At 39.6% G+C, this 15,404-nt stretch overlaps 1 protein-coding gene across 5 annotated transcripts in view; it reads right to left on the reverse strand.

Moving 5' to 3' along the window:
- TSPAN8 (tetraspanin 8) overlaps window positions 1–15,404 on the reverse strand; it is a 254,116-nt gene that overhangs the window by 34,071 nt on the left and 204,641 nt on the right. The gene's annotated exons all lie outside the window — the stretch shown is intronic.

A 15,404-nucleotide genomic window follows, 5' to 3' on the forward strand; every position in this document is an offset into this window, starting at 1 on the left:
CAAAGGGAGTTCTTCTCCCCCTAAATAAAAGAACCCTCTACTTTAAAAGGTTGTTTAGAAGATTATTCTTTAGAATCTTTGCTAAGTTTTACACGATAAGCAAGCATGAACTCCTTACAAAAGAAAAATATTATTTCTAATTTTCACTGGCATACAATGTTTTTGAAACAATCCTACTCCCTGACTACAAATACAATATATTTTAATGCATTATCAACAATAATATATAGTGTTAAAGGCCAAATTTAGGATTAATTCCAAAAATAATGGCTTAATATATAAATCATCACTAAAATTGTTTGTGTTCTGTTTCCTACTAGAAAATATAGTTTCACAACCCTCTATTGAGATATTTTGTATATAGAATAATCCATGGCTGAAAGAATAATTTCAGATTGAATGAAAGCCAAAATTGATTCATAGTCCCAGAAATGATTATTTATCAATTAGAGGCTAAAATTAAAAAAAAAATACAGATTTAAATGCTGCTTTGTTGACAAGAATGTATTGAATACTACCAAATTTTAGTTTGAAATAGACATTTTGGTGGATGCTGAACATCCTTAAAAAGAATGCTGTGTAGTCTTTAGTTGAATCACTCTTGAACTCTGTAACACAAAAATCAATGGATGTGTTTGTACAGGAGAATGTGTAATAGAACCCCCAGTCTAATTCAAAACCTATATGAAACAGTTCACTCTTGGAAATTCCTATTCCTATTAATGTTATAATCACACAACACTCTCCCAGGCTGAATTTGTACAGGTATTTTGTATTCCTCTTTCTTTCTATCCATTCACTCTTACTGGTCTGTGTAGCTCCTAAATTACTGTCAAAACTATTTCTTCCATCTCATCCTTTTGCATTTCATTATTCAGTCCTTTATCATTTCTTACTTGAGCTGTGTCAACAGAATGAGAATTAATTTCCCTGGCAGTCTCTCCCAGCTCCTCTCTGCCTTAGCACTTTAAAATTCTTTTTGAGAAATACATATTGATTAGGTAATGATAATGATGAAAACCCAATCTAAGGATATTTTCCTTTTACCTACAAGATAAAGTTCAGATTCCTTAAAGTAGCATTTACAGCACATAGCAAAGAAGTCCTCCACCCACTTTCCAGAACTTTGTCCCTCCCCTTTCTTCCTAGGCAGCCTCCACTTCTAGGCTCCATAACCACAGAATTATTTCCCAGGCCTAGAACACACCTTTGGATTTTATGCCTTGTTCCTTCTGCCTGGAACATCCTTTCCCACCTTCTCTATTGCAACATCCCTGTGGAGCCTTCCCTTCCTCATCCTCTGCCCCCACTCTGGGCAGATTTACTTGCTTCTCAGTCCTCAAGTCCATTATTATTTGAACAGACCTTAATCTACAATTGCCACTATATCACATTTATTTGTGTCTCTCCCTCACATTTGATTCTATATGCCTGAAAAGCAGAAATCTTACCCTATTCACCTCTGTACCTACAGTAGCTGGCATTAGAGCTACAGAGATTTGCAACGGCAGCCAAGCTCCTCAGAAAGTTCAACTAGTGATTTCCTCATTAGGTTCTCTAGGGAACTACCAATATGCTACCTCTGCCTTTAAAAAATCTATTAGGTCAAGAAAAACAGTTTATTAATTTCAGGACTTGTCAGAGCCTTCAACTTTCTAATATTCAAGGAGGTGATATATAGCAATTCTGAAATGAATATAATCTCAGAACATATTTTTGAATGACATATTCAGGACTGGTGTTACAGAACATACATACGCACTTACAGGAGCACTGTTCTAGACAAACTCTCACTCTTACACCTGAGAAAAGAGCAGCATAGGCAGATTGAGTAGCCCAAGTTCACAAAACTGGTTAGATCTCCTAGAAACAAGGTCACAGGATTATCAGATCAGTATTCTGTCTACTGGCGTCAATAATCTCTTGAGTTCTGTAGTACGAGAGTGAGTCATTTACTCATTACTCATTTAACGTGTCTTAGATATTGAGAAATTTTCATATAACAGATATTTTAACAGTGGTGGGAGGTTGCAGGGGTTGGAGATTGTCAGTAATAAATCTTAGACCCTGAGAAAGACCCGGCCAGTAAGGAAAGAAATGGAGAGTGAAATATTATAAGAAGAAATGACAATCGAGGGAAAGAACAGAGGGAAAGTCTAAGTAAATTTAGATAAAGTTTTTCTAATGTTGCCATCATGCCAATTACTATTCCTTGCAGCAAATGCACAGAGTAAGGCAGGATAATGATTCCAATTTGATTAATTGTGAAAAGTCTCCATGAGGCAGTCATCAGTGAACTAGATTTTGATAGCAGTATGGGAACCCATGCAGGGGAAAGAAAGAGAGAGATTCCTTATGCTCAGGGCAGAGGAAAGTGCATGAGTAGTACCATCAAATACCCCACAGAAAATATGGCATTTTCTCTAAGTCATCAGGCAAACCAGGCCTACATTTGGGACTTGGACCAGAAATTAAGCATAGATAGTTCATATTTTCATCACGATATCATCTTCTCCTCCATAAGATAATATTCAAAAATTTATTCAACTGATGTATTGAATCCTTACCATATTCCAGGAATGAGACTAAGTGCTGGAAACATAGTAATTTATGAAACAAGATAAAAATCCCTGCCTTCCTAGGCCTTACACCATGGTGAAAAGGTAACTTCTTTGCCTTTTTGTTTCCGACATCTCGTTACCCGATATATTTGTCCATGGAGTAGACAGTAAACAAGCAATTCATGTGTGGTAGAGAAAAGATTATTTTTTCTCTTGTCTTTTATACTCTCCCATTATCACTGTCCCTCTATACTATTTGTTTTTCATGACATTGTTAATAATCAATTCATGTTCTCAAAGGCTAACAGCAGCAATAAAAACATAATGTTGAGATTTCTCTTCCTTATGACTGTACTGAGGGGTGTGTATGTAAGGACATGAGATCATACACTCTGAACAATTTGAGTGAAGAGATTCTGGTGCTTTTAGCATGTCTCATTTTGAAAAACCTTTTTTATTTTTGGAAAGTTGGAGTTCTCACTTAGGGGTTTTATGGTCTCTTTTACAGGAGCAGAGCCTTGGCTCTTGTGCTCCAGTCCCATTCTAGCCTTCCTGAGACCAATATTCTTCTTCTGCTTTCATGTGATCCCAATGCTCTGTTTCCTACCCTCTGTGCTTATGGAGCCTGGCTCATAAAAACCTTTCGTGTATTCCCACTGGAAATGCACCAGATAGGAAGCATCCGGTATGGGAAAGATGCCTCTCCTCTCTTTGCAGGACATTTTAAAGCAACTGTCTCTACTTAAGAGTATTAATTCCAGCTCAGAACTAAAGTAGGGGTTAGAATTGTCATTGTGAAGTAGCAATACAGTGTTTACAGAAAATGGATACCCAGTATTCAACATTCTTCCTCTTCTATAGATACTTTATTCTAAAATATTAATGACTTGCACCTGGACATAAATTTACCATATAGGACACATAAGGAAAAATATGGAAATGTGTATGAAAGAAACAGACTTTAGCTCACCAAAATATGTGTGTATAAGGAAAATTGAGGCAAAATGGTGCAGTGATTAAAAATGCAGTTTATAACCATGGCAGATTAGAGATGCTGCGGATTCTTATTAAGCCTCACTATGGCATTTATACTCCTTTTACAGCAGGTTAAGAGACCAGCTGCTGGGTGGGAACCAGGGTCAGGTCCTTGGCTTGGCAGCCCTGAAGCTCCACTTTGCCAGCTTTTCCAGGGGTGATCTGCTTCTTGGGAAAGATTCACCTTAAATGCTCTCACAGGAGTCAGAATGTCAATTTCCTACTTTATCATGAGAAATGCACCCATCAGACTATCCATCCAGCATAAGACAGTAACTGATCAGAAAACTCTCTCCCTGAAAAAAAAAAAAAAGGAAAAAAAAAAAAAAACAGCACAGAAGCCAGAGCCATACACAGATTGTGTCTTGGGGCATACATTTGGCAAAGGGGTCAGTGTTGCCAAGATATGATACGCTGACAAGTCTAGAACCACCCCAGGGATCCAACAGTCAAACCTTCCAGAGGAGTTCAATGGTCTTAGCATCCTCTCCCTACAATTGCTGTGATACACCACCGAGTTTGTTCTTCTTGAGGTTGCCTTCTCTGTACTCCATTCAGTCCCTGCCCCCTCTGTGACCACATCTATCTCCAGATAAGAGTCCATGATAACTGACTAGGTTTCCATTTACCAGACTGTAAATACAATTCAGTCCTGCTTCCAAGGTCACATTTTAATTGCATTTTAGATACTTCTAAAATTCTTCACTCACACAAAATTGATCACTTGGTTCATGCCTATAGATTTTACTAGTTGATTTGTCAGAAGTCGATCTTATTTTTCTTCTCTCTAAACCAGGACTTGTGCCAATGCACAGGCTGCAATACTCAACAAGAAAACGGAGAATACAAAGCAGGGCTTTGTAATCACCACGTCAGGATCATTGAACAGCCTATTTTTGTGCTTTATTATTTGCCTGGTTGTTTGCTTTTCGGGCTTAAAGTTTAAATGCCGGCCTGCTTTTCTCTGAGTTCTCTCTGAATCAGTTCTTTGTTTGCCAAGTTCACAAGGTACACATTAACTATTAAACATGATTAGGTTCTAATCTGGCTTAACACTACTTAACAGTGGTTAAGAGGTAGGAAGGTGAGTGGAGCCCACCAATATAGAAGAAAAAAAAAATAGACTAGGGTGGCGATATTAAACACTTGTATGAGACATCAGCTTCTCAAACTGCAGGAGCCAACAAAATGTTACACTGAATTTAACACAGCCTTGTCCCATGACTGGTCAGAAATAGACACTTTACTCAAAATGCTAATTAGGATCTCACAAGTGACTAATTCCGAATTACAAACATTTATTCAGTCTCACACAGTGGGAATGTATTGCATGGCTATTCTAGTTCCCAAGGAAAAGTAAAATAACAGGAAGTCATTGTAAGAGGTCATTTATGAGGAAATCCCAAACCTCCATTTCACACCTTTGTAAGAAGCAACAAAATGTATCTCAAATAAGCTCAGGTAGAAAATAACTCAATCTCTGGTTTGAAGGAATTTCTCTGTAGCCACAGAGAGGGATATTTTAGGTTTTTCTTGAGTACTTGGAAGACCTGATTTGCCCTTAATGTGAGAAGAAAATGGAAGATATGGATATCCCAGGAAACCTGTGGCTGAATGCCTGAACCATGGTTCCCTAAAAGAGAGAGCAATGGCCTGACTCCATTTTCCTCCACTGTTGTCCCAGATGAATGGACCATCCCAATTTTAATCATATCAAATAAAAGTGCACGTCTTTAAACATACAATATCCAAATGCAGTCTTTCCAGAATTCAAGGATGGAATACACCATTCCTCTGAGAATTCTCTTTGGTTCGTTTCTCCATTTATGATCAGGCATTAAAGAGTCCCTCCTAGTAATTATTTACTTATTAATATCCTGGTTGATTCAGAAATTGCCTCACCCATAAAGCCCAAACATGTGAGAAAGTCAGATTTTTTTTTAATTTTTTTAATTAGGCTAGCCTTGAGGGTTATTCAAGTGCCTTTAGGTCAAAAAAGCCCAGAGATTGTTTTGCTTTACATGGAGTCACATTGATCTTTTATGTACACGAATCATTCGACCTTCAGAAACTATTCCAAAGGAGTCCTTACTGGTTTGGAGGGTTTTTATTAATTATGGAAAAGGCCCAAACTCTTTCTGCATGTTAATTTATTTATATCATATTTCTACTTGAGGCTTCAGAGAGCCAGGGAATTCCTGTAAGTGCTCCGCTGTCTTTCCTCCTCACTCTTCATGCTTTCTTGAATACATGAGCGTGAATAAGTAGTGTTAAGCCAGAAAGACTGCCCTAGCCAAGACCCCTCAAGAAGGAATATGCAAATCTGAGAACACATTCCAGAATTTCTTGCTACCAGCACAGAGCCTGATGTATAAGAAGTATCAGCCAGAAATTTCAAGTTTCTCAAGAATCACTGTATTCTCAACCAATCTCCTAAGGAGCTCTCTGAGAAGGAAATAGTTCATAAAGCAATTCTCTGTGCAGTAAAAGATTATGTCACTCCCTACCTTTGAACCCTCTAATGGATTCCCATCACATTTAGAATAAAATCCAAAGCCACACAAGATGAGCCCTTGGCTGACTCATCAACCTCATTTTCCCCTGTTCTCTCCCTTACTCATGCTGTTGCAGCCACAGTGGACACCTTGCTGCTCCTTGGACTTGCCAAGCGTATTCCTAACTTAGGGGCTTCCCATTTCCTCTGTCTTCCCCACCAAATCCTCTTGTGTCTAGAATTGGTGGGTTCTTGGTCTCACTGACTTCAAGAATGAAGCCGCCGACCCTCGCGGTGAGTGTTACAGTTCTTAAAGGCGGCGTGTCCAGAGTTTGTTCCTTCTGATGTTCGGATGTGTTCCGAGTTTCTTCCTTCTGGTGGGTTCGTGGTCTTGCTGGCTCAGGTGTGAAGCTACAGACCTTCGCCATGAGTTTCACAGCTCTTAAGGCGGCGCCTCTGGAGTTGTTCGTTCCTCCTGGTGGGTTCGTGGTCTCCATGGCTTCAGGAGTGAAGCTGCAGACCTTCATGGTGAGTGTTACAGCTCATAAAGGCAGTGTGGACCCAAAGAGTGAACAGTATCAAGATTTATCGCAAACAGCTAAAGAACAAAGCTTCCTGGGGCGGCCTGCTTTTGTTCCCTTATCTGGCTCCACCCACATCCTGCTGATGGGTCCACTTTACAGAGAGCTGATTGGTCCATTTTGACAGGGTGCTGATTGGTGCATTTACAAACCTTGAGCTACACACAAAAGTTCTCCAAGTCCCCACTAGATTAGCTAGACACAGAGCACTGATTGGCGCATTTACAAACCTTGAGCTAGACACATGGTGCTGATTGGTGCATTTACAAACCCTGAGCTAGACACAGAGTGCTGATTGGTGCATTCACAATCCCTTAACGAGACATAAAGGTTCTCCAAGTCCCCACCAGATCAGCTAGACACAGAGCGCAGATTGGTGCATTTACAAACCTTGAACTAGACACAGGGTACTGATTGATGTATTTACAATCCCTTAGCTAAACATAAAGGTTCTCCAAGTCCCCCAGATCAGCTAGACACAGAGCGCTGATTGGTGTATCCACAAACCCTGAGCTAGACACAGGGTGCTGATAGGTGTGTTTACAAACCTTGAGCTAGATACAGAGTGCTGATCGGTGTATTTACAATCCCTTAGCTAGACATAAAGGTTCTCCAAGTCCCCACTAGACTCAGGAGCCCAGCTGGCTTCACCCAGTGGATCCCACACCGGAGCCACAGGTGGAGCTGCCTGCCAGTCCCGCGCCTTGCGCCTGCACTCCTCAGCCCTTGGGCGGTCGCTGGGACCAGGTGCCTTGGAGCAGGGGGCGGCGCTCATCGGGGAGTCTCCGGCAGCCAGCGCAGGAGCCCATGGCGGGGGGACGCGGGGAGGCTCAGGCATGGCGGGCTGCAGGTCCCGAGCCCTGCCCCACGGGAGGCATCTAAGGCCCGGCGAGAAATTGAGCGCAGTGCCGGTTTGCCTGCACTGCTGGGGGACCCGGCGCACCCTCCGCAGCTGCTGGCCTGGGTGCAAAGCCCCTCACTGCCAGGGGCCGGCGGGGCCGGCCCAGCCACTCCGAGTGCGGGCCCACCAAGCCCACACCCATCCGGAACTATTGCTGCAAGCACTGCGCAGCCCCAGTTCTCGCCCGCGCCTCTCCTGCCACACCTCCCCGCAGGCTGAGGGAGCCGGCTTTAGCCTCGGCCATCCCAGGAAGGGGCTCCCACAGTGCAGCGGCGGGCTGAAGGGCTCCTCAAGCACGGCCAGAATGGGCGCCCGAGGCCGAGGAGGCGTCCACAGCAAGTGAGGGCTGCGAGGGCTGCCAGCATGCTGTCACCTCTCACTCTTAGTTTGAGGAGCTAAACAGTTCATCCTCTTCATTGTATTTCATATCTCTTTATCTGTTGTTTCCTTTCCTTCTTTCTTTCCGGAATGTCTACTTCAGAAGGTCAAGGGCACTTTTTGTGTTGTTCACTGCCATATCCCCAAGGCTTGGAATATAGTAAGCTCTTAATAAATATTTCTTGAATGAATAACTGAATAACAAGTTATCTAAATATACTAATTCATTTTTAAATAACAAGAGAGCCCCTGTTTGTGTTCACCATTGCATTCCTGCTGCCTAGCAGAATGACTGGCAAATTATAATCATCACTATGTGCTGGGAGATAACGTTGCAAAAGAAAAACAAAGTTCACACCGCTCGTATGAGCATTATATTCAACCAACTTGAGATGGCAAAGGCAAACAAATAAATACATAAGTAAATATGCGAAAAAAAAAATACCAGAAACAGAAGAATGGCAGTATCCTGTGCTAGAAAGTGAGGAAACTACTTCACATTAGGTGTAACTCTGATAAGGTAACATTTAAGCTAAGTCCTGTCTGATAAGAAGGCATAAGCCGTGCTGAGATCTACGATGAGAGCATTCCAGACAGACAAAGGCAATAGCACAAAGCCTCTAAGGTGAGCAGATACTGAGTATGCTGGAGAAAGGAGAGCATGTACGTAGCATAGTTATGGAGAGCATGGTATGAGATGAGTTTCAGAGAGGAAGTTCTTCAGGCCAGATCCTGTAGAGAGGTGTAAGCCAAGGAAAAGATAATAAAGTTGATTTAAGTGGTATTGGAGGTGCAGGCAGATTTTAAGCAATGAAGTGACACAACCCAGTGTTCTAGGCAGAAGATGATGGTGAGTGGTCTAGGGTGAATGCAGTGTAGAGGAAGAGAAGTGAATGGATTCAGGATATGCTTTAGAGGTGAAATCAACAGAGAGTGAGGGAAAGAGAGGAACATGGATACCACCCAGATTTCAACTTCAACAACTTGGTTGATAGAAAACTGGGGGAGGATCATAGGTTCTGTTTTGAATATTTTGGATTCAAGATACCTATTAGATATGCAAGTGAAGATGTCACATGGACAGTTCAATATATGAATATAGAATACAGGGAAAATTTCAGGGCCGGAGATACAGATTTGGGTGTCCTCACTGATAAAAGAAAAACTTCAGCCAAATTAAATTTAAAGGAGTTTAATTGAGCAATGAAAAATTCACGAATCGGGCAGCTCTCAGAATCATAGCAGATTCACAGAGACTCTTTATATACATATATTTTTTAATATATATATACTTTAAGTTCTGGGATACATGTGCAGAATGTGCAGGTTTGTTACATAGGTATACACGTACCATGGTGGTTTGCTGCACCCATCAACCCATCATCTACATTAGGTATTTCTCCTAATGCTATCCTTCCCCCAGTCCACCACCCCCCAACAGGCTCTGGTGTTCCCCTCCATGTGTCCATGTGTTCTCATTATTCAACTCCCACTTATGAGTGAGAACATGCAGTGTTTGGTTTTCTGTTCCTGTGTTAGTTTGCTAAAAATGATGGTTTCCAGCTTCATCCATATCCCTGTGAAGGACACGAACTCATCCTTTTTTATGGCTGCATAGTATTCCATGGTGTATAAGGGCCACATTTTCTTTATCCAGTCTATCATTGATGTACATTTGGGTTGGTTCCAAGTCTTTGCTATTGTGAACAGTGCTGCAACAAAGCACTGTGTGCTGCAATAAAGCACTGCAATAAAGACACATGCATGTGCATGTGTCTTTACAGTAGAATTATTTTTAATCCTTTGAGTATATACCCAGTAATGGGATTGCTGGGTCAAATCGTATTTCTGGTTCTAGCTCCTTGAGGAATCGCCACACTGCCTTCCACAGTGGTTGAACTATTGCACTCCCACCAACAGTGTAAAAGCGTTCCTATTTCTCCACATCCTCTCCAGCATCTGTTGTTTCTTGACTTTTTAATGATCACCATTCTAACAGGCGTGAGATGGTATCTCATTGTGGTTTTGATTTGCATTTCTCTAATGACCAGTGATGATGAACTTTTTTCATGTTTGTTGGCTGCATAAATGTCTTCTTTTGAGAAGTGTCTGTTCATATCTTTTGTCCACTTTTTGATGGGGTTGTTTGTGCAGCCTCGTGGTGGAAGAAGATTTATAGACAAAAAAAGGGAAATGATGTATAGAAATTGGAAGTGAGGTACAGAATGGCTGGATTGGTTACAGGTTGCATTTGCCTTATTTGAATATAGTCTGAACACTCAGCAGTGTATGAATGGTTGAGGTACAGCAGCTGGGATTGGCCAAGACTCAGTTATTGTTATAGGCACATACTCCTAAGTTAGGTTTTCAGTCTTGTCTACCTATTAAGCTAGGCTGCAGTTAGTCCATAAGGATTCAAATATAGAAGTACAGAGTCCTCAGGCCACATTTAGTTCACTTTCACATTACCATATAGAAGTTATTTAGAAGCTAAGTACTAGATAAAATTACCTAAGGAGAATGCATAGATAGATTACATCAGAACCCTGACCCTATCCCTGGAGCATACCAATATTTAAATTTGAAGAAAGTGGGAATAAATACATATCACTGAAAAGCAGTTAAGAGGAAAACCATCAGGGTAATGTCCAGGAAGTCAGAAAAAGAATGTCTCAGAGAGAGTGAGGCAGCTGCCAAGTGCCGCTGAGAAGTCTAGTGAGATGAGAACTCCCAATCCCACTGGTTTTGGCAGCATGGGATTACTGCTGTCTTTGAGAGAAGACCATCCTTAGTCACATAGTGGAGACAGAGCCCAAATGGAAAAGATTGAAGAAAGAATGAGACGAATGAAAGTGAAATTATTTATTTTAGACAATTATTTCAAGTTTTGTTGTAAAGGGAAGCACTCAATATATGGAAACTAGGATGAGTTTATATAGTTCCACTGTCCACTGGGAATTTCAGAGGGATGTGAAAATTTGTTCCTGTATAAAATGAATTGATGAGTTTCTTACCCTATGGACAATTAAGATTATAATGTTGTTCATGTAGAATTAAACTCTTTATTAATTATATCAAAGCCTGTAGGAAATCATGAATGCAGATCACAACTAAGTTAATTGTAATATGCAATAGAAAAATAGAAATGTAAAGCTTCTTGGATAATAACTTCCTATAGGCTCTCAGATGAAACGCTTTCAAAACCTACAGTAACTCGGAATTGTACCTTACATAATCGTAGTAAGGAACATTATATATCAATTGAATTAATAAATCCAATCAAATATTAAAAGTATTGTATGGGAAATCAAGGGAAACCTATGGTGAGAATTTTAATAGCTATATTATGCGATGCTCCAGAAAGAATCTTCGGCAACTTAGAAAAAGATACACATAGTTGTAATGGTTATCAGTGGCTGGGAAGGTGATTGAGGGGTTGCAGGGAGAGGTGGGGATGGTCAATGGGAAAAAAAAACAGAAAGAATAAATAGACCTATTATTTGATAGCACAACAGGGAGACTATAGTCGATAATAACTTAATTGTACATTTTAAAGTAACTTGAAGAGTGTAATTGGATTGTTTATAACTCAAAGAGTAAATGCTTGAGGGGGATGGATTCAAAAATACATAAATAAACAAGAAAATTTAAGGTGAAGGAATAGATGGGGAATAGGTGGAAACAAGACTTCTCACAGTATATGTTTTTATTTCCTTTTAATTTTGAAGTATGCAAATATATTAATTATGAAGAAAATTAAATTTTTTAAAAGTGCAGTGGTTTGATCCAAAGCTGAAGAGACAGGTTACTGAACAGGTCTTAGCAGTCAGGCTGGGGTGGTGTTTTAGGTCTGCTGTGGGTCATATCGAATGGAAAACAGTAAGATAGGAGCTCTACGTTGGCTGGGTGGAGGCAAAGCCTAAATAAATAAAGGGAAAGCCAGTGACCAGGGGCCAAATCTAACATTTCAGAGAACTTTCAGTATGGGGAAATTGGGCATAATTATTATGATGTGATACAAGCAGGCAGATATATATTCAAGAACACTCTTCTCTGAGGATCCATTCTAGGACAGGGGCTTTGTTTCATGCTTTGATTTTTTATTTCAAATATTTCTGAGTAAAAAGGCCAATTTGGTGCATGTTAGACTATTATCCAGAAGGAAAAAGATCTGGGAAAAAAGTCGGTTCTGCTGAAGCTAGAAGCTAATGTGAACAGCAAAGGGAGAGAGTTAGTTCTTCTTAAGGATCCTTCAGGTTTGAGCCCCAGCATTTTTCTGTCTTTCTTGAGGTTTAACAGCCAGACACAGGCAGTACTTTGAATGTGGGTGGTCCCTCAATTCCCACCAGGATAGGTAACTGTTCTCAATTTTGACGCTGTTTTGCCCAATGTTTTGTTGGCCTTCCTACTGAGTCACTTTTTCCTCTGTTTAATTTATGTGCCATACTAGTATCTTCATATCTTGCAGGACCTCAGACCCAAGGCTATCAAATTAGATTGATTTGTTTCTCCAAATAACTGAGCATCACCTCCTATCTGTCCTATTTTTTTAATTAATGACTTCAGTTTTTAGAGCAGTTGCAGATTTTCAGGAAAATTGGGCAGAAAGAGAGTTCCCATATATTCTCTCCCCCACCTCCCACCACAGTTTCCCCAGTTATTAGCATCTTGAATTACTGCGGTACATGTGTTCTTATTAATGAGCTAATATTGATATATTAGTGCTAAATAAAGTTTACATTAAAGTTCATTCTTTGTGTTGTACATTCTATGGATACTGACAGCTGTTTAAGACACTTGCCCTCCTTAGAGTATCATACAGTTTCATTGCCCTAAAAATCCCCTGTGCTCCATTGATTCATCCCTCTCTCTCTCTTCCTTCCACTCCCAACCTCCACCCACTGATCTTTTTATCTGTCTCCACAGTATTGCCTTTTTTTTTTTTTTTTTTTTTTTTGAGACGGAATCTCGCCCTGTTGCCCAGGCTGGAGTGCAATGGAGTAATCTTGGCTTATGGCAACCTCCGCCTCCCGGGTTCAAGCAATTCTCTGCCTCAGCCTCTGGAGTAGCTGGGATTACAGGCACCCACCACCATGCCCAGCTAATTTTTGTATTTTTAGTAGAGATGTGGTTTCACCAGGTTGGCCAGGCTGGTCTCAAACTCCTGAACTCGTGATCCGCCCGCCTCGGCCTCCCAAAATGCTGGAATTACAGGCATGAGCCACCGTGTCCGGCCCATAGTATTGCCTTTTACAAAATGTCATACAATTGGAATCTCATAGTGTATAATTTTTCATATTGGCTTCTTTCACTTAGTAATGTGCCTTTAAGTTTCCTCCATGTGTTTTTAGCTCAGGAGTTTATTTTTAATGTTGAATAATATCTCATTGTATGGATGCACTGTAATTTGTTTATCCAGTCACATATTGAAGGCTATCTTGGTTATTTCCAAGTTTTGGCCAGTATGAATAAAGTTGCTATAAACAGTCATGTGAAGGTTTTTATACAGTCATAGTTTTTAACACATTTAGGTAAATAGCAAATAACACAATTGCTGGATTGTATGTTAAGAGTATGTTTAGTTTTGTAAGAAACTGTCAAACTATCTTCCAAAGTGGTTGCATCCTTTTACATTCCTACCAGCAATAAGTAGGTGTTCTTAATGATCCACATCCTTATTGGCATTTGGTATTGTCAGTATTTTTTATTTTAACCATTCTAGTAGTATTTCATTGTTGTTTTAACTCACAATTCCCTAATAATATATGATGTTGAACACCTTTTCATGTTTACTTGTCATCTGTGTATCTTCTTTTGTGAGGTGTTTTCAGATCTTTTGTCCAGTTTTTAATTGGATTGTTTGTTTTATTCTTTCTGAGTTTCAAGAGTTCTTTGTATATTTTGGAGGCCAGTCCTTTACCAGATAGGTGTTTTTACAAATATTTTATCCTTCTGTGGCTTGTCTTTTCATTATCTTAATCTAATTTATTTTTAATGAGACAAACATCTTCTCATGTGAAATCGACACCCAAAAACTGTTTTTCTTGACCAGTTTATTTTCCCATTTTCCCAGTTTACAGACACATGTTGTTACTTCTGGAACAAGTTTAGCATCATATACACCACTAATACTTTACTGTGCCTTATTGAATTTCTATAATCACTGATTCCTTGAACTTTAAGATTTCACTCTGTTGAAAACTGTGAAGGCTCTGAGGTTTATCCTACTCGCAGACTAACAAGTTAACTCCCCATAGTTTGATGGTTGCCATCAAAAGACATGAGACTCCTGGGTAAGACAGAAATGACTTTACAACTCATGGCACAGCAAGCTTTACAAGCTTCATGTTTGTGCAGGTTCTCTTTGTTTCCCAAGTCCCACTGGGGAGATGCCGAGAAGCCCAGGTGGATGGTGAGTATGCAATAAATTTGTATCACACAGAGGGACTCTGAGCTTAGAAAACTCCAATCTTTTAAAGGGGTGCTTTTTCCTCTCCTATAAGGGAGACTTCCAAGACTTTTTGCTACATAAACATTCTTGAAAAGATAGTCTGGAACAAAATCTGTCAATTCCTCTGCTCAGAAGATATGTAGAAATGTGAGAGACTCATGGAGAATTTTCTTCCAAAGTAATCTTTCATCTCTCCAGGTCATTGTAAACTGCCAAAATAGTATTATATTTTAAAAAACTTCCTTATACTTAGCAAAAATACCTGTAATTGTTCTCTATTAGCTAAACAAAATATAAACTCCTTAGCAGAGCATCAAGAAGATTAAATATCGGTCTCCCAACTAACCTTTATAATCTTAATCCTAAAACTTCCCAATATGTATCATTCATACCAACCAATACAAACCTTTGTGCTCTTTTTCTTGTTTAACTAGTTCTATATTTCATTCCTTCCAGCCTCTCTGTCTCAAATGCTATGCCCATATCAACAACTTCATTGATACAATGAGACCTATTTGTTCAGGCATTAAATCAAATGGTACCTCTCACATAAGACATTTTTAAATGAATCCCTTCCTTCTCCAGAACTCTTCTAGCACTTTTTTTCCCATAACTCAATTTAAGTATACTCTATAAAGTTGTCTATTTGCATTTTCTCTCTATTAGTGTGCAAAAAACTAGGGCCTATATCTCAATTTTGTGTTTCTTACACTAAGAACTATGTCTAGCAAATATTGAGTGAATGAAAGAATACATAAATATTGTGATTTTTGTATTTTCCTAAGGAATTTCTAGAGAGAGAAGATGGTATAATTTTAATAAACAATCATCTTCTATCAATAAAACAACTCTTTCTCAACTCTCCAACTTTTTTTCATCATTACAATAATCAGAGATTTTTTTAGACCTTCCTGGTATTTTAGGACACAACCCAGTGCTTCCTTTTATTAAACCTGCTGCAACATTTTAACTGAATGTGAAAGTAGAAAAGCAAAATCAAAAA

The sequence above is a fragment of the Gorilla gorilla genome, chromosome 10 (genome assembly GCF_029281585.2).
Source record: "Gorilla gorilla gorilla isolate KB3781 chromosome 10, NHGRI_mGorGor1-v2.1_pri, whole genome shotgun sequence".
NCBI lineage: Eukaryota > Metazoa > Chordata > Mammalia > Primates > Hominidae > Gorilla > Gorilla gorilla.